The sequence below is a fragment of the Triturus cristatus genome, chromosome 1_1 (genome assembly GCF_964204655.1).
Source record: "Triturus cristatus chromosome 1_1, aTriCri1.1, whole genome shotgun sequence".
In the NCBI taxonomy this organism is placed as follows: domain Eukaryota; kingdom Metazoa; phylum Chordata; class Amphibia; order Caudata; family Salamandridae; genus Triturus; species Triturus cristatus.
The window spans coordinates 671,668,330-671,692,825 of NC_140579.1; positions in this window are offsets into that span (position 1 = coordinate 671,668,330).

A 24,496-nucleotide genomic window follows, 5' to 3' on the forward strand; every position below is an offset into this window, starting at 1 on the left:
GTGGTGTTTGTGTATTGTAGGGGGTTGTGCTGGGGGTAGATTTAGGGTTTAGAGTAGTGCAGTGGTGTTTGGGTAGTGTAGGGAGTTGTGCTGGTAGCAGTGATTTAGGGTTTAGGGTAGTGCAGTTATGTTTGGGTAGTGTAGGTTGTCGGGCTTGGGTAGTTTTTTAGGGTTTAGGGTAGTGCAGTGGTTCTTGTGTAGTGGGTCATGCTAGAGTCAGTGTTTTAGGGTTTAGGGTAGTGCAGGGGTGTTTGGTTAGTTTTGAGGATAGTGCTGGGGGAAGTGTCTTAGGGTTTGGGGAAATGCAGTGGTGTTCCGGTAGTGTACGGGGTCGTGCTGGGGGTAGTGTTTTAGGGTTTAGGGTAGTGCAGTGGTATTTGTGTAGTGTAGGGTGTCATGATGGGCGAAGATTTGGGATTTAGGGTAGTGCAGTGGTGTTTGTGTAGTGTATGGGGTCATGATGGGGGTAGTGTTTTAGGGTTTAGGGTAGTGCAGTGGTGTTTGATTAGTGAATGCGGTACTGCTGGGGGTAGTGTTTTAGGGTTTAGGGTAGTGCAGTGGTGTTTGTGTAGTGTAGGGGGTAGTGCTGGGGATAGTGTTTTAGGGTTTAGGGTAGTGCAGTGGTGTTTGGGTAGTGTAGGGGTAGTGTTATAGGGTTTAGGGTAGTGCAGTGGTGTTTGTGTAGTGTAGCGGGTCATGCTGAGGGTAGTGTTTTAGGGTTTAGGGTAGTGCAGTGGTGTTTGGGTAGTGTAGGGGATCATGCTGGGGGTAGTGTTTGAGGGTTTAGGGTAGTGCAGTGTTGTTTGTGTAGTGTAGGGGGTAGTGTTTTAGGGTTTAGGGTAGTGCAGTTGTGTTTGTGTAGTGTAGGAGGTCGTGCTGGGGGTAGTGTTTTAGGGTTTAGGGTAGTGCAGTGGTGTTTGTGTAGTGTAGGGGGTCGTGGTTTAGGGTAGTGTTTTTGGGTTTAGGGTAGTGCAGTTGTGTTTGTGTAGTGTAATGTGTCATGCTGGGGGAAGTGTCTTAGGGTTTAGAGAAACGCAGTGGTGTTCGGGTAGTGTAAGGGGTCGTGCTGGGGGTAGTGTTTTAGGGTTTATGGTAGTGCAGTGGTGTTTGTGTAGTGTAGGGTGTCATGATGGCATGATGGGGGAAGATTTGGGATTTAGGGTAGTGCAGTGGTGTTTGTGTAGTGTAGGGGGTCGTGCCGGGGGTAGTGTTTTAAGGTTTAGGGTAGTGAAGTTGTGTTTGGGTAGTGTAGGGTGTAGTGTTTTAGGGTTTAGGGTAGTGCAATGGTGTTTGTGTAGTGTAGGGAGTCATGCTGGGGGTTGTTTTTTAGGGTTTAGGGTAGTGCAGTGGTGTTTGGGTAGTGTAGGGGGTCGTACGGGGGTAGTGTTTGAGGGTTAAGGGTAGTGCAGTGGTGTTCATGTAGTGTGGGGGGTCGTGCTGTGGGTAGTGTTTTAGGGTTTAGGGTAGTGCAGTGGTGTTTGTGTAGTTTAGCGGGTAGTGTTTGAGAGTTTAGGTTAGTGCAGTGGTGTTTGTGTAGTGTAGGGGGTATTTCTGGGGATAGTGTTTTAGGGTTTAGGGTAGTGCAGTGGTGTTTGGGTAGTGTAGGGTGTAGTGTTTTAGGGTTTATGATAGTGCAATGGTGTTTGTGTAGTGTAGGGGGTCATGCTGGGGGTAGTGTTTTAGGGTTTAGGGTAGTGCAGTGGTGTTTGGGTAGTGTAGGGGGTCGTACGGGGGGTAGTGTTTGAGGGTTTAGGGTAGTGCAGTGGTGTTCATGTAGTGTGGGGGGTCGAGCTGTGGGTAGTGTTTTAGGGTTTAGGGTAGTGCAGTGGTGTTTGTGTAGTTTAGCGGGTAGTGTTTGAGAGTTTAGGTTAGTGCTGTGGTGTTTGTGTAGTGTAGGGGGTCGTACTGGGGGTAGTGTTTGAGGGTTTAGGGTAGTGCAGTGGTTTTTGTGTAGGGTAGGGGGTAGTGTTTTAGGGTTTTGGGTAGTGCAGTGGTGTTTGGGTAGTGCAGGGGGTCGTGCTGGGGGTAGTGTTTTAGGGTTTAGGGTAGTGCAGTGGTGTTTGTGTAGTATATGGGGTCATGCTGGGGGTAGTGTTTTAGGGTTTAGGGTAGTGCAGTTGTGTTTGGGTAGTGTAGGGGGTACTGCTGGGGGTAGTGTTTTAGGGTTTAGGGTAGTGCCGTGGAGTTTGTTTAGTGTAGGGGTCATGCTGGGGGTAGTGTTTTAGGGTTTAGGGTAGTGCAGTGGTGTTTGTGTAGTGTAAGGTGTAGTGCTGGGGATAGTGTTTTAGGGTTTAGGGTAGTGCAGTGTTGTTTGTGTAGTGTAGGGGGTAGTACTCTAGGGTTTAGGGTAGTGCAGTGGTGTTTGTGTAGTGTAGGGGGTCACGCTGGGGGTAGGTTTTTAGGGTTTAGGTTAGTGCAGTGGTGTTTGGGTAGTGTAGGGGGTCGTGCTGGGGGTAGTGTTTGAGGGTTTAGGGTAGTGCAGTGGTGTTCATGTAGTGTAGGGTGTCGTGCTGTGGGTAGTGTTTTAGGGTTTAGGGTAGTGCAGTGTTGTTTGTGTAGTGTAGGGGGTCGTGGTTTAGGGTAGTGCAGTTGTGTTTGGGTAGTGAAGGGTGTCGTGCTTGGGTAGTGTTTTAGGGTTTAGGGTAGTGCAGTGGTGCTTGTGTAGTGGGTCGTGCTGGGGTCAGTGTTTTAGGGTTTAGGGTAGTGCAGTGGTGTTTGGGAAGTGTTTGGTGTAGTGCTGGGGTTAGTGTTTTAGGGTTTAGGGTAGTGCAGTAGTGTTTGTGTAGTGTAGGGGGTCATGCTGAGGGTAGATTTAGTGTTTCGGGTAGTGCAGTGGTGTTTGTTTAGTGCAGGGGGTCATGCTGGGGGTAGTGTTTAGGCAGTGCAGTGGTGTATGTGTAGTGAAGGGGGTCGTGCTGGGGGTAGTGTTTTAGGATTTAGGGTAGTGCCGTGGTGTTTGTGTATTGTAGGGGATTGTGCTGGGGGTAGATTTAGGGTTTAGAGTAGTGCAGTGGTGTTTGGGTAGTGTAGGGAGTTGTGCTGGTGGCAGTGATTTAGGGTTTAGGGTAGTGCAGTTATGTTTGGGTAGTGTAGGTTGTCGGGCTTGGGTAGTTTTTTAGGGTTTGGGTAGTGCAGTGGTTCTTGTGTAGTGGGTCGTGCTAGGGTCAGTGTTTTAGGGTTTAGGGTAGTGCAGGGGTGTTTGGTTCGTGTTGAGGATAGTGCTGGGGGAAGTGTCTTAGGGTTTGGGGAAATGCAGTGGTGTTCCAGTAGTGTAAGGGGTCGTGCTGGGGGTAGTGTTTTAGGGTTTAGGGTAGTGCAGTGGTATTTGTGTAGTGTAGGGTGTCATGATGGGCGAAGATTTGGGATTTAGGGTAGTGCAGTGGTGTTTGTGTAGTGAAGGGGGTCGTGCTGGGGGTAGTGTTTTAGGATTTAGGGTAGTGCCGTGGTGTTTCTGTATTGTAGGGGGTTGTGCTGGGGGTAGATTTAGGGTTTAGAGTAGTGCAGTGGTGTTTGGGTAGTGTAGGGAGTTGTGGTGGTGGCAGTGATTTAGGGTTTAGGGTAGTGCAGTTATGTTTGGGTAGTGTAGGTTGTCGGGCTTGGGTAGTTTTTTAGGGTTTGGGTAGTGCAGTGGTTCTTGTGTAGTGGGTCGTGCTAGGGTCAGTGTTTTAGGGTTTAGGGTAGTGCAGGGGTGTTTGGTTAGTGTTGAGGATAGTGCTGGGGGAAGTGTCTTAGGGTTTGGGGAAATGCAGTGGTGTTCGGGGTAGTGTAAGGGGTCGTGCTGGGGGTAGTGTTTTAGGGTTTAGGGTAGTGCAGTGGTATTTGTGTAGTGTAGGGTGTAATGATGGGCGAAGATTTGGGATTTAGGGTAGTGCAGTGGTGTTTGTGTAGTGTAGGGGGTCATGCTGGGGATAGTGTTTTATAGTTTCGGGGAGTGTAGTGCTATTTGGGTAGTGCAGGGGGTCATGCTGGGGGTGGTGTTTTTGGGTTTAGTGTAGTGCCGTTGTGCTTGGGTAGTGAAGGGTGTCGTGCTTGGGTAGTGTTTTAGGGTTTAGGGTAGTGAAGTGGTGTTTGGGTAGTGTTTGGGGTAGTGTTTTAGGGTTTAGGGAAGTCCAGTGGTGTTTGTGTAGTGTAGGGGGTCGTGCTGGGGGTAGTGTTTTAGGGTTTAGGGTAGTGCAGTGGTGTTTTGGTAGTGTAGGGGGTTGTACTGGGGGTAGTGTTTGAGGGTTTAGGGTAGTGCAGTGGTGTTTGTGTAGTGTAGGGGGTCGTGCTGCGGGTAGTGTTTTAGGGTTTAGGGTAGTGCAGTGTTTTTTGGGTAGTGGGGTAATGTTGGGGTAGTGATTTAGAGTTTACGGTAGTGCAGTGGTGTTTGTGTAGTGTAGGGGGTTGTGCTGTGGGTAGTGTTTTAGGGTTTAGCATAGTGCAGTGGTTTTTGTGTAGGGTAGGGGGTAGTGTTTTAGGGTTTAGGGTAGTGCAGTGGTGTTTGTGCAGTGTAGGGGGTTGTGCTGGGGGTAGTGGTTAAGGGTTTCGGGGAGTGCAGTGCTGTTTGGGTATTGCAGGGAGTCGTGCTGGGGGTAGTGTTTTAGGGTTTAGGGTAGTGCAGTAGGGTAGTGCAGTGGTGTTTGTGTAGTATATGGGGTCATGCTGGGGGTAGTGTTTTAGGGTTTAGGGTAGTGCAGTTGTGTTTGGGTAGTGTAGGGGGTACCGCTGGGGGTAGTGTTTTAGGGTTTAGGGTAGTGCCGTGGAGTTTGTTTAGTGTAGGGGGTCATGCTGGGGGTAGTGTTTTAGGGTTTAGGGTAGTGCAGTGGTGTTTGGGTAGTGTAGGGGGTACTGCTGGGGGTAGTGTTTTAGGGTTTAGGGTAGTGCAGTGGTGTTTGTGTAGTGTAAGGTGTAGTGCTGGGGATAGTGTTTTAGGGTTTAGGGTAGTGCAGTGTTGTTTGTGTAGTGTAGGGGGTAGTACTCTATGGTTTAGGGTAGTGCAGTGGTGTTTGTGTAGTGTAGGGGGTCATGCTGGGGGTAGGTTTTTAGGGTTTAGGGTAGTGCAGTGGTGTTTGTGTAGTGTAAGGTGTAGTGCTGGGGATAGTGTTTTAGGGTTTAGGGTAGTGCAGTGTTGTTTGTGTAGTGTAGGGGGTAGTACTCTATGGTTTAGGGTAGTGCAGTGGTGTTTGTGTAGTGTAGGGGGTCGTGCTGGGGGTAGTGTTTGAGGGTTTAGGGTAGTGCAGTGGTGTTCATGTAGTGTAGGGTGTCGTGCTGTGGGTAGTGTTTTAGGGTTTAGGGTAGTGCGTTGTTGTTTGTGTAGTGTAGGGGTAGTGTTTTAGGGTTTAGGGTAGTGCAGTGGTGTTTGTGTAGTGTAGGGGGTCGTGGTTTAGGGCAGTGCAGTTGTGTTTGGGTAGTGTAGGGGCGTGCTGGGGGTAGTGTTTTTGGGTTTAGTGTAGTGCAGTTGTGCTTGGGTAGTGAAGGGTGTCGTGCTTGGGTAGTGTTTTAGGGTTTAGGGTAGTGCAGTGGTGCTTGTGTAGTGGGTCGTGCTGGGGTCAGTGTTTTAGGGTTTAGGGTAGTGCAGTGGTGTTTGGGAAGTGTTTGGGGTACCGCTGGGGTTAGTGTTTTAGGGTTTAGGGTAGTACAGTGGTGTTTGTGTAGTGTAGGGGGTCATGCTGAGGGTAGATTTAGTGTTTCGGGTAGTACAGTGGTGTTTGTTTAGTGTAGGGGGTCATGCTGGGGGTAGTGTTTAGGCAGTGCAGTGGTGTATGTGTAGTGAAGGGGGTCGTGCTGGGGGTAGTGTTTTAGGATTTAGGGTAGTGCCGTGGTGTTTGTGTATTGTAGGGGGTTGTGCTGGGGGTAGATTTAGGGTTTAGAGTAGTGCAGTGGTGTTTGGGTAGTGTAGGGAGTTGTGGTGGTGGCAGTGATTTAGGGTTTAGAGTAGTGCAGTTATGTTTGGGTAGTGTAGGTTGTCGGGCTTGGGTAGTTTTTTAGGGTTTGGGTAGTGCAGTGGTTCTTGTGTAGTGGGTCGTGCTAGGGTCAGTGTTTTAGGGTTTAGGGTAGTGCAGGGGTGTTTGGTTAGTGTTGAGGATAGTGCTGGGAAAGTGTCTTAGGGTTTGGGGAAATGCAGTGGTGTTCGGGTAGTGTAAGGGGTCGTGCTGGGGGTAGTGTTTTAGGGTTTAGGGTAGTGCAGTGGTATTTGTGTAGTGTAGGGTGTCATGATGGGCGAAGATTTGGGATTTAGGGTAGTGCAGTGGTGTTTGTGTAGTTTAGGGGGTCATGCTGGGGATAGTGTTTTATAGTTTCGGGGAGTGTAGTGCTATTTGGGTAGTGCAGGGGGTCATGCTGGGGGTGGTGTTTTTGAGTTTAGTGTAGTGCCGTTGTGCTTGGGTAGTGAAGGGTGTCGTGCTTGGGTAGTGTTTTAGGGTTTAGGGTAGTGAAGTGGTGTTTGGGTAGTGTTTGGGGTAGTGCTGGGGTTAGTGTTTTAGGGTTTAGGGTAGTGCAGTGGTGTTTGAGTAGTGTTGGGAGTCCTGCTGGGGGTAGTGTTTTGGGGTTTAGGGTAGTGCAGTTGTGTTTGTGTAGTGTAATGTGTCATGCTGGGGGAAGTGTCTTAGGGTTTAGGGAAACGCAGTGGTGTTCGGGTAGTGTAAGGGGTTGTGCTGGGGGTAGTGTTTTAGGGTTTATGGTAGTGCAGTGGTGTTTGTGTAGTGTAGGGTGTCATGATGGCATGATGGGGTAAGATTTGGGATTTAGGGTAGTGCAGTGGTGTTTGTGTAGTGTAGGGGTCATGCTGGGGATAGAGTTTTATGGTTTCGGGGAGTGCAATGCTGTTTGGGTAGTGCAGGGTTCGTGCTGGGGGTAGTGTTTTAGGGTTTAGGGTAGTGCAGTAGGGTAGTGCAGTGGTGTTTGTGTAGTGTATGGGGTCATGCTGGGGGTAGTGTTTTAAGGTTTAGGGTAGTGAAGTTGTGTTTGAGTAGTGTAGGGCGTACTGCTGGGGGAAGTGTTTTAGAGTTTAGGGTAGTGCCGTGGTGCTTGTGTAGTGTAGGGGGTCATGCTGGGGGAAGTGTTTTAGGGTTTAGGGTAGTGCAGTGGTGTTTGGGTAGTATAGGGGGTACTGCTGCTGGTAGTGTTTTAGGGTTTAGGGTAGTGCAGTGGTGTTTGTTTAGTTTAGCGGGTAGTGGTTGAGAGTTTAGGTTAGTGCCATGGTGTTTGTGTAGTGTAGGGGGTCATGCTGGGGATAGTGTTTTAGGGTTTGGGTAGTGCAGTGTTGTTTGGGTAGTGTAGGGGGTAGTGTTTTAGGGTTTAGGGAAGTCCAGTGGTGTTTGTGTAGTGTAGGGGGTCGTGCTGCGGGTAGTGTTTTAGGGTTTAGGGTAGTGCAGTGGTGTTTGGGTAGTGTAGGGGTAATGTTGGGGTAGTGATTTAGAGTTTACGGTAGTGCAGTGGTGTTTGTGTAGTGTAGGGGGTTGTGCTGTGGGTAGTGTTTTAGGGTTTAGGATAGTGCAGTGGTTTTTGTGTAGGGTAGGGGGTAGTGTTGTAGGGTTTAGGGTAGTGCAGTGGTGTTTGTGTAGTGTAGGGGGTCGTGCTGGGGTTAGTGTTTTAGGGTTTCGGGGAGTGCAGTGCTGTTTGGGTATTGCAGGGGGTCGTGCTGGGGGTAGTGTTTTAGGGTTTAGAGTAGTGCAGTAGGGTAGTGCAGTGGTGTTTGTGTAGTATATGGGGTCATGCTGGGGGTAGTGTTTTAGGGTTTAGGGTAGTGCAGTTGTGTTTGGGTAGTGTATGGGGTACCGCTGGGGGTAGTGTTTTAGGGTTTAGGGTAGTGCCGTGGAGTTTGTTTAGTGTAGGGGGTCATGCTGGGGGTAGTGTTTTAGGGTTTAGGGTAGTGCAGTGGTGTTTGGGTAGTGTAGGGGGTACTGCTGGGGGTAGTGTTTTAGGGTTTAGGGTAGTGCAGTGGTGTTTGTGTAGTGTAAGGTGTAGTGCTGGGGATAGTGTTTTAGGGTTTAGGGTAGTGCAGTGTTGTTTGTGTAGTGTAGGGGGTAGTACTCTAGGGTTTAGGGTAGTGCAGTGGTGTTTGTGTAGTGTAGGGGGTCATGCTGGGGGTAGGTTTTTAGGGTAGTGCAGTGGTGTTTGGGTAGTGTAGGGGGTCGTGCTGGGGGTAGTGTTTGAGGGTTTAGGGTAGTGCAGTGGTGTTCATGTAGTGTAGGGTGTCGTGCTGTGGGTAGTGTTTTAGGGTTTAGGGTAGTGCGTTGTTGTTTGTGTAGTGTAGGGGGTAGTGTTTTAGGGTTTAGGGTAGTGCAGTGGTGTTTGTGTAGTGTAGGGGGTCGTGGTTTAGGGTAGTGCAGTTGTGTTTGGGTAGTGTAGGGGCATGCTGGGGGTAGTGTTTTTGGGTTTAGTGTAGTGCAGTTGTGCTTGGGTAGTGAAGGGTGTCCTGCTTGAGTAGTGTTTTAAGGTTTAGGGTAGTGCAGTGGTGCTTGTGTAGTGGGTCGTGCTGGGGTCAGTGTTTTAGAGTTTAGGGTAGTGCAGTGGTGTTTGGGAAGTGTTTGGGGTAGTGCTGGGGTTAGTGTTTTAGGGTTTAGGGTAGTGCAGTGGTGTTTGTGTAGTGTAGGGGTTCATCCGGAGGGTAGATTTAGTGTTTCGGGTAGTGCAGTGGTGTTTGTTTAGTGCAGGGGGTCATGCTGGGGGTAGTGTTTAGGCAGTGCAGTGGTGTATGTGTAGTGAAGGGGGTCGTGCTGGTGGTAGTGTTTTAGGATTTAGGGTAGTGCCGTGGTGTTTGTGTATTGTAGGGGGTTGTGCTGGGGGTAGATTTAGGGTTTAGAGTAGTGCAGTGGTGTTTGGGTAGTGTAGGGAGTTGTGCTGGTAGCAGTGATTTAGGGTTTAGGGTAGTGCAGTTTTGTTTGGGTAGTGTAGGTTGTCGGGCTTGGGTAGTTTTTTAGGGTTTAGCGTAGTGCAGTGGTTCTTGTGTAGTGGGTCATGCTAGAGTCAGTGTTTTAGGGTTTAGGGTAGTGCAGGGGTGTTTGGTTAGTGTTGAGGATAGTGCTGGGGGAAGTGTCTTAGGGTTTGGGGAAATGCAGTGGTGTTCCGGTAGTGTACGGGGTCGTGCTGGGGGTAGTGTTTTAGGGTTTAGGGTAGTGCAGTGGTATTTGTGTAGTGTAGGGTGTCATGATGGGCGAAGATTTGGGATTTAGGGTAGTGCAGTGGTGTTTGTGTAGTGTATGGGGTCATGATGGGGGTAGTGTTTTAGGGTTTAGGGTAGTGCAGTGGTGTTTGATTAGTGAATGCGGTACTGCTGGGGGTAGTGTTTTAGGGTTTAGGGTAGTGCAGTGGTGTTTGTGTAGTGTAGGGGGTAGTGCTGGGGATAGTGTTTTAGGGTTTAGGGTAGTGCAGTGGTGTTTGGGTAGTGTAGGGGTAGTGTTATAGGGTTTAGGGTAGTGCAGTGGTGTTTGTGTAGTGTAGCGGGTCATGCTGAGGGTAGTGTTTTAGGGTTTAGGGTAGTGCAGTGGTGTTTGGGTAGTGTAGGGGATCATGCTGGGGGTAGTGTTTGAGGGTTTAGGGTAGTGCAGTGTTGTTTGTGTAGTGTAGGGGGTAGTGTTTTAGGGTTTAGGGTAGTGCAGTGGTGTTTGTGTAGTGTAGCGGGTCATGCTGAGGGTAGTGTTTTAGGGTTTAGGGTAGTGCAGTGGTGTTTGGGTAGTTTAGGGGATCATGCTGGGGGTAGTGTTTGAGGGTTTAGGGTAGTGCAGTGTTGTTTGTGTAGTGTAGGGGGTAGTGTTTTGGGGTTTAGGGAAACGCAGTGGTGTTCGGGTAGTGTAAGGGGTCGTGCTGGGGGTAGTGTTTTAGGGTTTATGGTAGTGCAGTGGTGTTTGTGTAGTGTAGGGTGTCATGATGGCATGATGGGGGAAGATTTGGGATTTAGGGTAGTGCAGTGGTGTTTGTGTAGTGTAGGGGGTCGTGCCGGGGGTAGTGTTTTAAGGTTTAGGGTAGTGAAGTTGTGTTTGGGTAGTATAGGGGGTACTGCTGGTGGTAGTGTTTTAGGGTTTAGGGTAGTGCTGTGGTGTTTGGGTAGTGTAGGGTGTAGTGTTTTAGGGTTTAGGGTAGTGCAATGGTGTTTGTGTAGTGTAGGGAGTCATGCTGGGGGTTGTTTTTTAGGGTTTAGGGTAGTGCAGTGGTGTTTGGGTAGTGTAGGGGGTCGTACGGGGGGTAGTGTTTGAGGGTTAAGGGTAGTGCAGTGGTGTTCATGTAGTGTGGGGGGTCGTGCTGTGGGTAGTGTTTTAGGGTTTAGGGTAGTGCAGTGGTGTTTGTGTAGTTTAGCGGGTAGTGTTTGAGAGTTTAGGTTAGTGCAGTGGTGTTTGTGTAGTGTAGGGGGTATTTCTGGGGATAGTGTTTTAGGGTTTAGGGTAGTGCAGTGGTGTTTGGGTAGTGTAGGGTGTAGTGTTTTAGGGTTTAGGATAGTGCAATGGTGTTTGTGTAGTGTAGGGGGTCATGCTGGGGGTAGTGTTTTAGGGTTTAGGGTAGTGCAGTGGTGTTTGGGTAGTGTAGGGGGTCATACGGGGGGTAGTGTTTGAGGGTTTAGGGTAGTGCAGTGGTGTTCATGTAGTGTGGGGGGTCGAGCTGTGGGTAGTGTTTTAGGGTTTAGGGTAGTGCAGTGGTGTTTGTGTAGTTTAGCGGGTAGTGTTTGAGAGTTTAGGTTAGTGCTGTGGTGTTTGTGTAGTGTAGGGGGTCGTACTGGGGGTAGTGTTTGAGGGTTTAGGGTAGTGCAGTGGTGTTTGTGTAGTGTAGGGGGTCGTGCTGCGGGTAGTGTTTTAGGTTTTAGGGTAGTGCAGTGGTGTTTGGGTAGTGTAGGGGTAATGTTGGGGTAGTGATTTAGAGTTTACGGTAGTGTAGTGGTGTTTGTGTAGTGTAGGGGGTTGTGCTGTGGGTAGTGTTTTAGGGTTTAGGATAGTGCAGTGGTTTTTGTGTAGGGTAGGGGGTAGTGTTTTAGGGTTTTGGGTAGTGCAGTGGTGTTTGGGTAGTGCAGGGGGTCGTGCTGGGGGTAGTGTTTTAGGGTTTAGGGTAGTGCAGTAGGGTAGTGCAGTGGTGTTTGTGTAGTATATGGGGTCATTCTGGGGGTAGTGTTTTAGGGTTTAGGGTAGTGCAGTTGTGTTTGGGTAGTGTAGGGGGTACTGCTGGGGGTAGTGTTTTAGGGTTTAGGGTAGTGCCGTGGAGTTTGTTTAGTGTAGGGGTCATGCTGGGGGTAGTGTTTTAGGGTTTAGGGTAGTGCAGTGGTGTTTGGGTAGTGTAGGGGGTACTGCTGGGGGTAGTGTTTTAGGGTTTAGGGTAGTGCAGTGGTGTTTGTGTAGTGTACGGTGTAGTGCTGGGGATAGTGTTTTAGGGTTTAGGGTAGTGCAGTGTTGTTTGTGTAGTGTAGGGGGTAGTACTCTAGGGTTTAGGGTAGTGCAGTGGTGTTTGTGTAGTGTAGGGGGTCATGCTGGGGGTAGGTTTTTAGGGTTTAGGTTAGTGCAGTGGTGTTTGGGTAGTGTAGGGGGTCGTGCTGGGGGTAGTGTTTGAGGGTTTAGGGTAGTGCAGTGGTGTTCATGTAGTGTAGGGTGTCGTGCTGTGGGTAGTGTTTTAGGGTTTAGGGTAGTGCAGTGTTGTTTGTGTAGTGTAGGGGGTAGTGTTTTAGGGTTTAGGGTAGTGCAGTGGTGTTTGTGTAGTGTAGGGGGTCGTGGTTTAGGGTAGTGCAGTTGTGTTTGGGTAGTGAAGGGTGTCGTGCTTCGGTAGTGTTTTAGGGTTTAGGGTAGTGCAGTGGTGCTTGTGTAGTGGGTCGTGCTGGGGTCAGTGTTTTAGGGTTTAGGGTAGTGCAGTGGTGTTTGGGAAGTGTTTGGGGTAGTGCTGGGGTTAGTGTTTTTGGGTTTAGTGTCGTGCAGTTGTGCTTGGGTAGTGAAGGTTGTCGTGCTTGGGTAGTGTTTTAGGGTTTAGGGTAGTGCAGTGGTGTTTGGGAAGTGTTTGGTGTAGTGCTGGGGTTAGTGTTTTAGGGTTTAGGGTAGTGCAGTAGTGTTTGTGTAGTGTAGGGGGTCATGCTGAGGGTAGATTTAGTGTTTCGGGTAGTGCAGTGGTGTTTGTTTAGTGCAGGGGGTCATGCTGGGGGTAGTGTTTAGGCAGTGCAGTGGTGTATGTGTAGTGAAGGGGGTCGTGCTGGGGGTAGTGTTTTAGGATTTAGGGTAGTGCCGTGGTGTTTGTGTATTGTAGGGGATTGTGCTGGGGGTAGATTTAGGGTTTAGAGTAGTGCAGTGGTGTTTGGGTAGTGTAGGGAGTTGTGCTGGTGGCAGTGATTTAGGGTTTAGGGTAGTGCAGTTATGTTTGGGTAGTGTAGGTTGTCGGGCTTGGGTAGTTTTTTAGGGTTTAGGGTAGTGCAGTGGTTCTTGTGTAGTGGGTCGTGCTAGGGTCAGTGTTTTAGGGTTTAGGGTAGTGCAGGGGTGTTTGGTTCGTGTTGAGGATAGTGCTGGGGGAAGTGTCTTAGGGTTTGGGGAAATGCAGTGGTGTTCCGGTAGTGTAAGGGGTCGTGCTGGGGGTAGTGTTTTAGGGTTTAGGGTAGTGCAGTGGTATTTGTGTAGTGTAGGGTGTCATGATGGGCGAAGATTTGGGATTTAGGGTAGTGCAGTGGTGTTTGTGTAGTGTAGGGGGTCATGCTGGGGTATATTGTTTTATGGTTTCGGGGAGTGCAGTGCTATTTGGGTAGTGCAGGGGGTCGTGCTGGGGGTAGTGTTTTAGGGTTTAGAGTAGTGCAGTAGTGCAGTAGTGTTTGTGTAGTGTATGGGGTCATGCAGGGGGTAGTGTTTTAGGGTTTAGGGTAGTGCAGTTGTGTTTGGGTAGTATAGGGGGTACTGCTGGGGGTAGTGTTTTAAGGTTTAGGGTAGTGCCGTGGTATTTGTGTAGTGTAGGGGGTCATGCTGTGGGTAGTGTTTTAGGGTTTAGGGTAGTGCAGTGGTGTTTGATTAGTGAAGGCGGTACTGCTGGGGGAGAGTATTAGGGTTTAGGGTAGTGCCTTGGTGTTTGTGTAGTGTAGGGGGTAGTGCTGGGGATAGTGTTTTAGGGTTTAGGGTAGTGCAGTGGTGTTTGGGTAGTGTAGGGGTAGTGTTTTAGGGTTTAGGGTAGTGCAGTGGTGTTTGTGTAGTGTAGCGGGTCATGCTGAGGGTAGTGTTTTAGGGTTTAGGGTAGTGCAGTGATGTTTGGGTAGTGTAGCGGGTCATGCTGGGGGTAGTGTTTGAGGGTTTAGGGTAGTGCAGTGGTGTTCATGTAGTGTAAGGGGTCGTGCTGTGGGCAGTTTTTTAAGGTTTAAGGTAGTGCAGTGTTGTTTGTGTAGTGTGGGGGGTAGTGTTTCAGGGTTTAGGGTAGTGCAGTGGTGTTTGTGTAGTGTAGGAGGTCGTGCTGGGGGTAGAGTTTTAGGATTTAGGGTAGTGCAGTGGTGTTTGTGTACTGTAGGGGGTCGTGGTTTGGGGTAGTGCAGTGGTGTTTGGGTAGTGTAGGGGGTCATGCTGGGGGTGGTGTTTTTGGGTTTAGTGTAGTGCCGTTGTCCTTGGGTAGTGAAGGGTGTCGTGCTTAGGTAGTGTTTTAGGGTTTAGGGTAGTGAAGTGGTGTTTGGGTAGTGTTTGGGGTAGTGCTGGGGTTAGTGTTTTAGGGTTTAGGGTAGTGCAGTGGTGTTTGAGTAGTGTTGGGGGTCCTGCTGGGGGTAGTGTTTTTGGGTTAAGGGTAGTGCAGTTGTGTTTGTGTAGTGTAATGTGTCATGCTGGGGGCAGTGTCTTAGGGTTTAGGGAAACGCAGTGGTGTTCGGGTAGTGTAAGGGGTCGTGCTGGGGGTAGTGTTTTAGGGTTTATGGTAGTGCAGTGGTGTTTGTGTAGTGTAGGGTGTCATGATGGCATGATGGGGGAAGATTTGGGATTTAGGGTAGTGCAGTGGTGTTTGTGTAGTGTAGGGGGTCATGCTGGGGATAGAGTTTTATGGTTTCGGGGGTACTGCTGGGGGTAGTGTTTTATGGTTTAGGGTAGTGCAGTGGTGTTTGTGTAGTGTAGGGGTTCATCCTGAGGGTAGATTTAGTGTTTCGGGTAGTGCAGTGGTGTTTGTTTAGTGCAGGGGGTCATGCTGGGGGTAGTGTTTAGGCTGTGCAGTGGTGTATGTGTAGTGAAGGGGGTCGTGCTGGGGGTAGTGTTTTAGGATTTAGGGTAGTGCCGTGGTGTTTGTGTATTGTAGGGGGTTGTGCTGGGGGTAGATTTAGGGTTTAGAGTAGTGCAGTGGTGTTTGGGTAGTGTAGGGAGTTGTGGTGGTAGCAGTGATTTAGGGTTTAGGGTAGTGCAGTTATGTTTGGGTAGTGTAGGTTGTCGGGTTTGGGTAGTTTTTTAGGGTTTAGGGTAGTGCAGTGGTTCTTGTGTAGTGGGTCATGCTAGGGTCAGTGTTTTAGGGTTTAGGGTAGTGCAGAGGTGTTTGGTTAGTGTTGAGGATAGTGCTGGGGGAAGTGTCTTAGGGTTTGGGGAAATGCAGTGGTGTTCCGGTAGTGTAAGGGGTTGTGCTGGGGGTAGTGTTTTAGGGTTTAGGGTAGTGCAGTGGTATTTGTGTAGTGTAGGGTGTCATGATGGGCGAAGATTTGGGATTTAGGGTAGTGCAGTGGTGTTTGTGTAGTGTTGGGGGTCATGCTGGGGATAGTGTTTTATGGTTTCGGGGAGTACAGTGCTATTTGGGTAGTGCAGGGGGTCGTGCTGGGGGTAGTGTTTTAGGGTTTAGAGTAGTGCAGTAGTGCAGTGGTGTTTGTGTAGTGTATGGGGTCATGCTGGGGGTAGTGTTTTAGGGTTTAGGGTAGTGCAGTGGTGTTTGATTAGTGAAGGCGGTACTGCTGGGGATAGTGTTTTAGGGTTTAGGGTAGTGCAGTGGTGTTTGTGTAGTGTAGGGGATAGTGCTGGGGATAGTGTTTTAGGGTTTAGGGTAGTGCAGTGGTGTTTGGGTAGTGTAGGGGTAGTGTTATAGGGTTTAGGGTAGTGCAGTGGTGTTTGTGTAGTGTAGGGGGTCATGCTGGGGGTAGTGTTTGAGGGTTTAGGGTAGTGCAGTGTTGTTTGTGTAGTGTAGGGGGTAGTGTTTTAGGGTTTAGGGTAGTGCAGTGGTGTTTGTGTAGTGTAGGAGGTCGTGCTGGGGGTAGTGTTTTAGGGTTTAGGGTAGTGCAGTGGTGTTTGTGTAGTGTAGGGGGTCGTGGTTTAGGGTAGTGTTTTTGGGTTTAGGGTAGTGCAGTTGTGTTTGTGTAGTGTAATGTGTCATGCTGGGGTAAGTGTCTTAGGGTTTAGGGAAACGCAGTGGTGTTCGGGTAGTGTAAGGGGTCGTGCTGGGGGTAGTGTTTTAGGGTTTATGGTAGTGCAGTGGTGTTTGTGTAGTGTAGGGTATCATGATGGCATGATGGGGGAAGATTTGGGATTTAGGGTAGTGCAGTGGTGTTTGTGTAGTGTAGGGGGTCGTGTCGGGGGTAGTGTTTTAAGGTTTAGGGTAGTGCAGTTGTGTTTGTGTAGTGTAGGGAGTCTTGCTGGCAGTAGTCTTTTAGGGTTTAAGGTCGTGCAGTGGTGTTTGTGTAGTGTAGGGTTCATGCTGGGTGTAGTTTTTTAGGGTTTAGGGTAGTGCAGTGGTGTTTGTGTAGTGTAGGGGGTAGTGTTTTAGGGTTTAGGATAGTGCAGTGGTGTTTGTGTAGTATAGAGGGTCATGCTGTGGTAGTGTTTTAGGGTTTAGGGTAGTGCAGTTGTGTTTTTGTAGTGTAGTGGGTCATGTTTTAGGGTTTAGGGAAATGCAGTGGTGTTTGGATAGTGTAGGGGTTGTGCAGGGGTAGTGTTTTTCGGTTTAGCATAGTGCAGTTGTGTTTGGGTAGTGAAAGAGGTTGTGCTGGGAAAGTGGTTTAGGGTAGTGCAGTGGTGTTTGTGTAGCGTTCCGGGACGTGCTTGGGGTAGTATTTTAGGGTTTAGGGTAATGCAGCAGTGTTTGTGTAGTGTAGGGGGTCATGTTGGGGATAGATTTTTGGTTTAGGGTAGTGCAGTGGTATTTGTTTAGTGTAGGGGGTCGTGCTAGGGGGAGTGTTTTAGGGTTTAAGGCAGTGCAGTGGTGTTTGTGTAGAGAAGGGGGTGCTGCTGGGGGTAGTGTTTTAGAGTTTAGGGTAATACAGTGGTGTTTGTGTAGTGTAGGGGGTAGTGTTTTAGGGTTTAGGGTGGTGCCGTGGTGTTTGTGTAGTGCAGGGGTCATGCTAGGGGTAGATTTAGGGTTTAGGGCAGTGCAATGGTATTTGTGTAGTGTAGGGGGTCATGCTGGGCGTAGTGTTTTAGGGTTTAGGGTAGTGCAGTGGTGTTTGGGTAGTGTTTTAGGGTTTAGGGTAGTGCAGTGATGTTTGGGTAGTTTAGGGGGTCATGCTGGGGTAGATTTAGGGTTTAGGGTAGTGCAGTGGTGTTTGTGTTGTGAGGGGGTCATGTTGGGGGTAGTGTTTTAGGGTTTAGGGTAGTGCAGTGGTGTTTGTATAGTGTAGGGGGTCATGTTGGGGTAGTGTTTTAGGGTTTATGGTAGGGCAGTGGTGTTTGTGTAGTGTAGGGGGTCATGCTGGGGGTGGTGTTTTAGGGTTTAGGGTAGTGCAGTGGTGTTTGTGTTTTGTAGGGGGTAGTGTTTTATAGTTTGGGGTAGTGCAGTGGTGTTTGTGCAGTGTAGGGAGTCATGCTGGGGGTAGTGTTTTAGGGTTTAGGGTAGTGCAGTGGTGTTTGTGTTTTGTAGGGGGTAGTGTTTTAGGGTTTAGGGTAGTGCAGTGGTTTTTGGGTAGTGTTGGGGTTGTGCTGGGGTAGTGTTTTAGGGTTGAGGATAGTGCATTGGTGTTTGGGTAGTGTAGGGGGTTCGTGCTGGGGTAGTGTTTTAGGGTTTAGGGTGGTCCCGTGGTGTTTGTGTAGTGTGGGAGGTCATGCTGGGGGTAGATTTAGGGTTTAGTGTAGTGCAGTTGTGTTTGGGTAGTGTAGGAAGTTGTGCTGGGGTAGTGTTTTAGGGTTTAGGGTAGTGTAGTGGTGTTTGTGCAGTGTAGGGAGTCGTGCCAGGGGTAGTGTTTTAGGGTTTAGGGTTTAGGGTAGGGAAGTAGTGTTTGGGTAGTGTAGGGGGTCTTTGCTGGGGGTAGTGTTTTAGGGTTTAGGGTAGTGCAGTGGTGTTTGTGTAGTGTAGGGGGTAGTGTTTTAGGGTTTAGGGTAGGGAAGTAGTGTTTGGGTAGTGTAGGGGGTCTTTGCTGGGGGTAGTGTTTTAGGGTTTAGGGTAGTGCAGTGGTGTTTGTGTAGTGTAGGGGGTAGTGTTTTAGGGTTTAGGGAAGTGCAGTGGTGTTTGTGTAGTGTAGGGAGTCGTGCTGGGGGTAGTGTTTTAGGGTATAGTGTAGTGCAGTGATGTTTGGGTAGTGTAGGGGGTCGTGCTGGGGTAGTGTTTTTGAGTTTAGGGTAGTGCTGTTGTGTTTGGGTAGTGAAGGGGGTCGTGCTGGGGGTAGTGTTTAGGGTATGGGGTAGTGCAGTGGTGTTTGTGTAGTGGGTCATGTTTTAGGGTATAGGTTAGTGCAGTGGTGTTTGGGTAGTGTAAGGGGTCATGCTGGGGTTAGTGTTTTAGGGTTTAGTGTAGTGCAGTGGTGTTTGGGTAGTTTAGGGAGTCGTGCTGGGGGTAGTGTTTTAGGGTTTAGGGTAGTGCAGTGGTGTTTGGGTAGTGCAGGGGTTTGTGCTGGGGTAGTGTTTTAGGGTTTAGGGTAGTGCAGTGGTGTTTGGGTAGTATAGGGGGTCATGCTGGGGGTAGTGTTTTAGGGTTTAGTGTAGTGCAGTAGGGTAGAGCAGTGGTGTTTGTGTAGTGTAGGGGATCGTGCTGGGGTAGTGTTTTAGGGTTTAGGGTAGTGCAGTGGTGTTTGGGTAGTATAGGGGGTCATGCTGGGGGTAGTGGTTTAGGGTTTAGTGTAGTGCAGTAGGGTAGAGCAGTGGTGTTTGTGTAGTGTATGGGGTCATGCTGGGGGTAGTGTTTTAGGGTAGTGCAGTGGTGTTTGGGTAGTGAAGGGGGTAGTGCTGGGGATAGTGTTTTAGGGTTTAGGGTAGTGCAGTGGTGTTTGGGTAATGTAGGGGGTAGTGCTGGGGATAGTGTTTTAGGGTTTAGGGTAGTGCAGTGGTGTTTGGGTAATGTAGGGGGTAGTGTTTTAGGGTTTAGGGTAGTGCAGTGGTGTTTGTGTAGTGTAGTGGGTCATGATGGGGGTAGTGTTTTCAGGTTTAGGATAGTGCAGTTGTGTTTGGGTAGTGTAGGAGGTACTGCTGGGGGTAGTGTTTTAGGGTTTAGGGTAGTGCCGTGGAGTTTGTGTAGTGTAGGGGGTCATGGTGGGGGTAGTGTTTTAGTGTAGTGCAGTGGTGTTTGGGTAGTGAAGGGGGTACTGCTGGGGGTAGTGTTTTAGGGTTTAGGGTAGTGCAGTGGTGTTTGTGTTGTGAGGGGGTCATGCTGGGGGTAGTGTTTTAGCGTTTAGGGTAGTGCAGTGGTGTTTGTGTAGTGTAGGGGGTCATGCTGGGGGTAGTGTTTTAGCGTTTAGGGTAGTGCAGTGGTGTTTGGGTAGTGTAGGGGGTCGTGCTGGGAGTAGTGTTTGAGGGTTTAGGGTAGTGCAGTGGTATTCATGTAGCGGAAGGGGTTGTGCTGTGGGTAGTGTTTTAGGGTTTAGGGTAGTGCAGTGTTGTTTGTGTAGTGTAGGGGGTAGTGTTTTAGGGTTTAGGGTAGTGCAGTGGTGTTTGTGTAGTGTAGGGGGTCATGGTTTAGGGTAGTGCAGTGGAGTTTGGGTAGTGTAGGGGGTCGTGCTGGGGATGGTGTTTTGGGGTTTAGTGCAGTTGTGCTTGGGTAGTGAAGAGTGTCGTGCTTGGGTAGTGTTTTAGGGTTTAGGGTAGTGAAGTGGTGCTTGTGTAGTGGGTCGTGCTGGGGTCAGTGTTTTAGAGTTTAGGGTAGTGCAGTGGTGTTTGGGTAGTGTTGGGGGTAGTGCTGGGGTAGTGTTTTGGGGTTTAGGGTAGTGCAGTGGAGTTTGTGTAGTGTTGGGGGTCATGCTGGGGGTAGTGTTTTTAGGTTTAGGGTAGTGCAGTTGTGTTTGTGTAGTGTAATGTGTCATGCTGGGGGAAGTGTATTAGGGTTTAGGCAAATGCAGTGGGGTTCGGGTAGTGTAAGGTGTCGTGCTGGGGTAGTGTTTTAGGGTTTAGGGTAGTGCAGTGGCGTTTGTGTAGTGTAGGTTGTCAGGATGGGGGAAGATTTGGGATTTAGGGTAGTGCAGTGGTGTTTGTGTAGTGTAGGCGGTCATGGTGGGTATTGTGTTTTATGGTTTCGGGGAGTGCAGTGCTATTTGGGTAGTGCAGGGGGTCATGCTGGGGGTAGAGTTTTAGGGTTTAGGGTAGTGCAGTAGGGTAGTGCAGTGGTGTTTGTGTAGTGTATGGGGTCGTGCTGGGGGTAGTGTTTTAGAGTTTAGGGTAGTGCCGTGGTGTTTGTGTAGTGTAGGGGGTCATACTGGGGGTAGTGTTTTAGGGTTTAGGGTAGTGCAGTGGTGTTTGGGTAGTGTAGGGGGTAATGCTGGGGGGAGTGTTTTAGGGTTTAGGGTAGTGCAGTGGTGTTTGTGTAGTGTAGGGTGTCATGCTGGGGGTAGTGTTTGAGGGTTTAGGGTAGTGCAGTGATGTTCATGTAGTATAGGGGGTCGTGCTGCGGGTAGTGTTTTAGGGTTTAGGGTAGTGCAGTGGTGTTTGGGTAGTGTAGGGGGTACTGCTGGGGGTAGTGTTTTAGGGTTTAGCAGAGTGCAGTGGTGTTTGTGTAGTGTAGGGTGTAGTGCTGGGGATAGTGTTTTAGGGTTTAGGGTAGTGCAGTGGTGTTTGGGTAATGTAGGGGGTAGTGTTTTAGGGTTTAGGGTAGTGCAGTGGTGTTTTTGTAGTGTAGGGGGTCATGCTGGGGGTAGGTTTTTAGGGTTTAGGGTAGTGCAGTGGTGTTTGGGTAGTGTAGGGGGTCATGCTGAGGGTAGTGTTTGAGGGTTTATAGAAGTGCAGTGGTGTTCATGTAGTGTAGGGTGTCGTGCTTGGGTAGTGTTTTAGGCTTTAAGGTAGTGCAGTGGTTCTGGAGTAGTGGGTCGTGCTGGGGTCAGTGTTTTAGGGTTTAGGGTAGTGCAGTGCTGTTTGGGTAGTGGTGGGGGTAGTGGTGGGGGTAGTGTTTTAGGGTTTAGGGTAGTGCAGTGGTGTTTGTGTAGTGTAGGGGGTCGTTCTGGGGTAGTGTTTTTGGGTTTAGGGTAGTGCAGGGGTGTTTGTTTAGTGTAGCTTGTCATGATGGCATGATGGGGGAAGATTTGGGATTTAGGGTAGTGCAGTGGTGTTTTTGTAGTGTAGGGGGTCATGCTGGGGATAGTGTTTTATGGTTTCGGGGAGTGCAATGCTGTTTGGGTAGTGCAGGGTTCATGCTGGGGGTAGTGTTTTAGGGTTTAGGGTAGTGCAGTAGGGTAGTGCAGTGGTGTTTGTGTAGTGTATGGGGTCGTGCCGGGTGGTAGTGTTTTAAGGTTTAGGGTAGTGAAGTTGTGTTTGGGTAGTGTAGGGCGTACTGCTGGGGTTAGTGTTTTAGAGTTTAGGGTAGTGCCGTGGTGTTTGTGTAGTGTAGGGTGTCATACTGGGGGAAGTGTTTTAGGGTTTAGGGTAGTGCAGTGGTGTTTGGGTAGTATAGGGGGTACTGCTGGTGGTAGTGTTTTAGGGTTTAGGGTAGTGCATTGGTGTTTGTGTAGTGTAGGGGGTAGTGCTGGGGATAGTGTTTTTGGGTTTAGGGTAGTGCAGTGGTGTTTTTGTAGTGTAGGAGGTCATGTTTTAGGGTTTAGGGTAGTGCAGTGGTGTTTGGGTGGTGAAAGGCGTCGTGCTGGGGGTAGTGTTTTAGGGTTTAGGGTAGTACAGTGGTGTTTGTGTAATGTGGGGGTTCATGCTTGGGGTAGTGTTTTAGGGTTTAGGGTAGTGCAGTGGTGTTTGTGTAGTGTAGGGGGTCACACTGGGGAAGATTTGGGATTTAGTGTAGTGCAGTGGTGTTTGAGTAGTGTAGGGGGACGTGCTGGGGATAGTTTTAGGGTTTAGGGTAGCACAGTGGTATTTGTGTAGTGTAGGGGATCGTGCTGGGGATAGTGTTTTAGGGTTTCGGGTAGTGCAGTGCTGTTTGGGTAGTGCAGGGGTTTGTGCTGGGGTAGTGTTTTAGGGTTTAGGGTATTGCAGTGGTGTTTGGGTAGGATAGGGGGTCATGCTGGGGGTAGTGTTTTAGGGTTTACTGTAGTGCAGTAGGGTAGAGCAGTGGTGTTTGTGTAGTGTAGGGGGTCATGCTGGGGTAGTGTTTTAGGGTTTAGGGTAGTGCAGTGGTGTTTGCGTAGTGTAGGGGGTACTGCTGGGGGTAGTGTTTTAGGGTTTAGGGTATTGCAGTGGTGTATGTGTAGTGTACGGGTTAGTGCTGGGAATAGTGTTTTAGGGTTTAGGGTAGTGCAGTGTTGTGTGCATAGTGTAGGGGATAGTGTTTTAGGGTTTAGGGTAGTCCAGTGGTGTTTTTGTAGTGTAGGGGGTTGTGCTGGGGGTAGTGTTTTAGGCAGTGCAGTGGTGTTTGTGTAGTGAAGGAGGTCGTTCTGGGGTAGTGTTTTAGGATTTAGTGTAGAGCAGTCGTGTTTGGGTAGTGTAGTGAGTTGTGCTGGTGGTAGTGTTTTAGGCAGTGCAGTGGTGTTTGTGTAGTGTAGGGGGATGTGCTGGGGGTAGATTTAGGGTTTAGAGTAGTACAGTGGTGTTTGGGTAGTGTAGTGAGTTGTGCTGGTGGTAGCGTTTTAGAGTTTAGGGTAGTGCAGTTATGCTTGGGTAGTGTAGGGTGTCGTGCTTGGGTAGATTTTTAGGGTTTAGGGTAGTGCAGTGGTGTTTGTGTAGTATAGGGGGTCGTGCTGGGGTCAGTGTTTTAGGTTTTAGGGTAGTGCAGTGCTGTTTGGGTAGTGTAGGGGGTAGTACTGGAGGTAGTGTTTTAGGGTTTAGGGTAGTGCAGTAGTGTTTGTGTAGTGTAGGGTGTCATGCTGTGGGTAGATTTAGGGTTTAGGGTAGTGCAATGGTATTTGTGTAGTGTAGGGGGTCGTGCTGGGCTTAGTGTTTTAGGGTTTCGGGTAGTGCAGTGGTTTTTGGGTAGTGTTTTAGGGTTTAGGGTAGTGCAGTGGTATTTGGGTAGTTTAGGGTGTCATGCTGGGGGTAGATTAAGGGTTTAGGGTAGTGCAGTGGTGTTTGTGTTGTGAAGGGGTCATGCTGGGGGTAGTGTTTTAGGGTTTACAATAGTGCAGTGGTGCTTGTATAGTGTAGGGGGTCATGTTGGGGGTAGTGTTTTAGGGTTTATGGTAGGGCAGTGGTGTTTGTGTAGTATAGGGGTCATGCTGGGGGTGGTGTTTTAGGGTTTAGGGTAGTGCAGTGGTGTTTGTGTTTTATAGGGGGTAGTGTTTTAGGGTTTGGGGTAGTGCAGTGCTGTTTGTGTAGTATAGGAGGTCATGCTGTGGATAGTGTTTTAGGGTTTTTTGGTAGTGCAGTGGTGTTTGTGTAGTGGGTCATGTTTTAGGGTATAGGTTAGTGCAGTGGTGTTTGGGTAGTGTAAGGGGTCATGCTGGGGTTAGTGTTTTAGGGTTTAGTGTAGTGCAGTGATGTTTGGGTAGTTTAGGGAGTCGTGCTGGGGGTAGTGTTTTAGGGTTTAGGGTAGTGCAGTGGTGTTTGGGTAGTGCAGGGGTTTGTGCTGGGGTAGTGTTTTAGGGTTTATGTTATGTTATGTTATGTTATTTTGTATTTGTAAAGCGCACAGATGCCCCAGCCAAGCGGCGTCCCGGCGCTGTAAAGGACAAGCAACACAACAACTGATAACACGAACCAGTCATGACCACTAAGCCTCGGGAAACAAAAATGTTTTCACGGCTTTCCTGAAGAGAAGGAGATTTGACATAGACCGAATACTGACAGGCAGTGTATTCCAGAGGCCAGCCGCCAGAACACCAAACGAGCGGCCGCCCATTCTGGCTCTTTTAAAGCGAGGAACCTTAGCTAGAAATTGACCCGCTGAGCGAAGTGCTCTAGCAGGGGTGTAGAGGGAGATGGTCTGGGCTAGAATGGGAGGGGAGGCAAACTTTAGAATCTTAAAAGTCAGGCACAGCACTTTGAATTTTATTCTCTGCCTGACGGGCAACCAATGTAGATCGGAAATAGACCGCCTAGCCGAGCAAAACTTAGGCAAACCAATCAGCATACGGGCGGCCGCGTTCTGCACATGCTGAAGGCGTGTGAGCTCTGCTTGGTTAGTGCCCAATAGAAGGCCACTGGCATAATCCAATCTGGAAAGAATCATTGCCTGCATTATAAGTTGTCTAGTGGGGGCATCGAAGAATTTAAAAATAGGCCTAAAGCTTTGAAGAACGCCATAGCAGGTGCCCGCCACTTTCTTTGTTTGGGGTATGAATGAAAGATTGGCGTCGAGCAAGACCCCAAGATTTTTCACCTGAGTTGCTGGCGTAGGAGTAGGGCCTAGCTCCGATGGCCACCAGTCGTCTCCCCAGAGATGAGTTTCTTTGCCCAACACCAGGACTTCAGTTTTAGTGGCATTGAGTTGGAGACGGTTATCGGTCATCCAACCTGCCACCTCCCTAAGGGCGCTTTGAAAGTTGGAGGCGTCCAGTGTAGTGTTCCCGTTTAGAGTGACCGCTAATTGCGTGTCATCAGCATATGACACTATGGTTAAACCCCATTTATTGGCCACCTCCATCAATGGTCTAACGTACAGATTAAACAGGGTCGGGCTAAGTGCTGAACCCTGTGGAACTCCTTGAGAAATGGAGCGGGGAGAAGACTCATATGGGGGAGTACGCACTTTAAAAGTACGCTCAATCAAGAATGAGCGAAACCAGTCCAGCGCCGTGCCCTCTACTCCGGCTTCTCTGAGTCTCTGAAGCAGAATAGGATGTGAAACAGTGTCAAAGGCGGCACTGAGATCCAAAAGGATCAGTGCCGCCGTCTGACCTGAGTCTAAGAGTCTTCGAAGTTGCTCGACCATAGCCACCAGAGCTGTCTCAGTGCTATGGCCTGCTCTGAAGCCATTCTGGGAAGGATGGAGGGTACCTGTTTGTTGAAGGTGGGCAGATAGAATATTGTTAACGTGAGCCTCAGTAATTTTAGAGGCCCACGGAAGCAAGGAAATGGGCCGATAATGTTCCGGCTTTGCTGGATCTAGTGTAGCCTTTTTCAGGATTGGCATAACTATAGCTTGCTTCCATAGGATAGGCACCGTCCCAGTACTCAGAGATAGCTTAATTAAATTGTGGAGAAACGGAAGACAGAGCTCAGCAGATTCCCTGAATTGTGCTGGTCTCAGAGGGTCCATAGGAGAACCCGATTTGACCCTCACCACCAGAGAATCGAATTCTTCCTGAGATGGAGCAGGAAGCACTACCAGTGGGTTGGTGATGACATTCATAGCTTTAACATTGTCAGTGGGAGTAGTGAGGGGAGGAAAGGATCTGTAGATA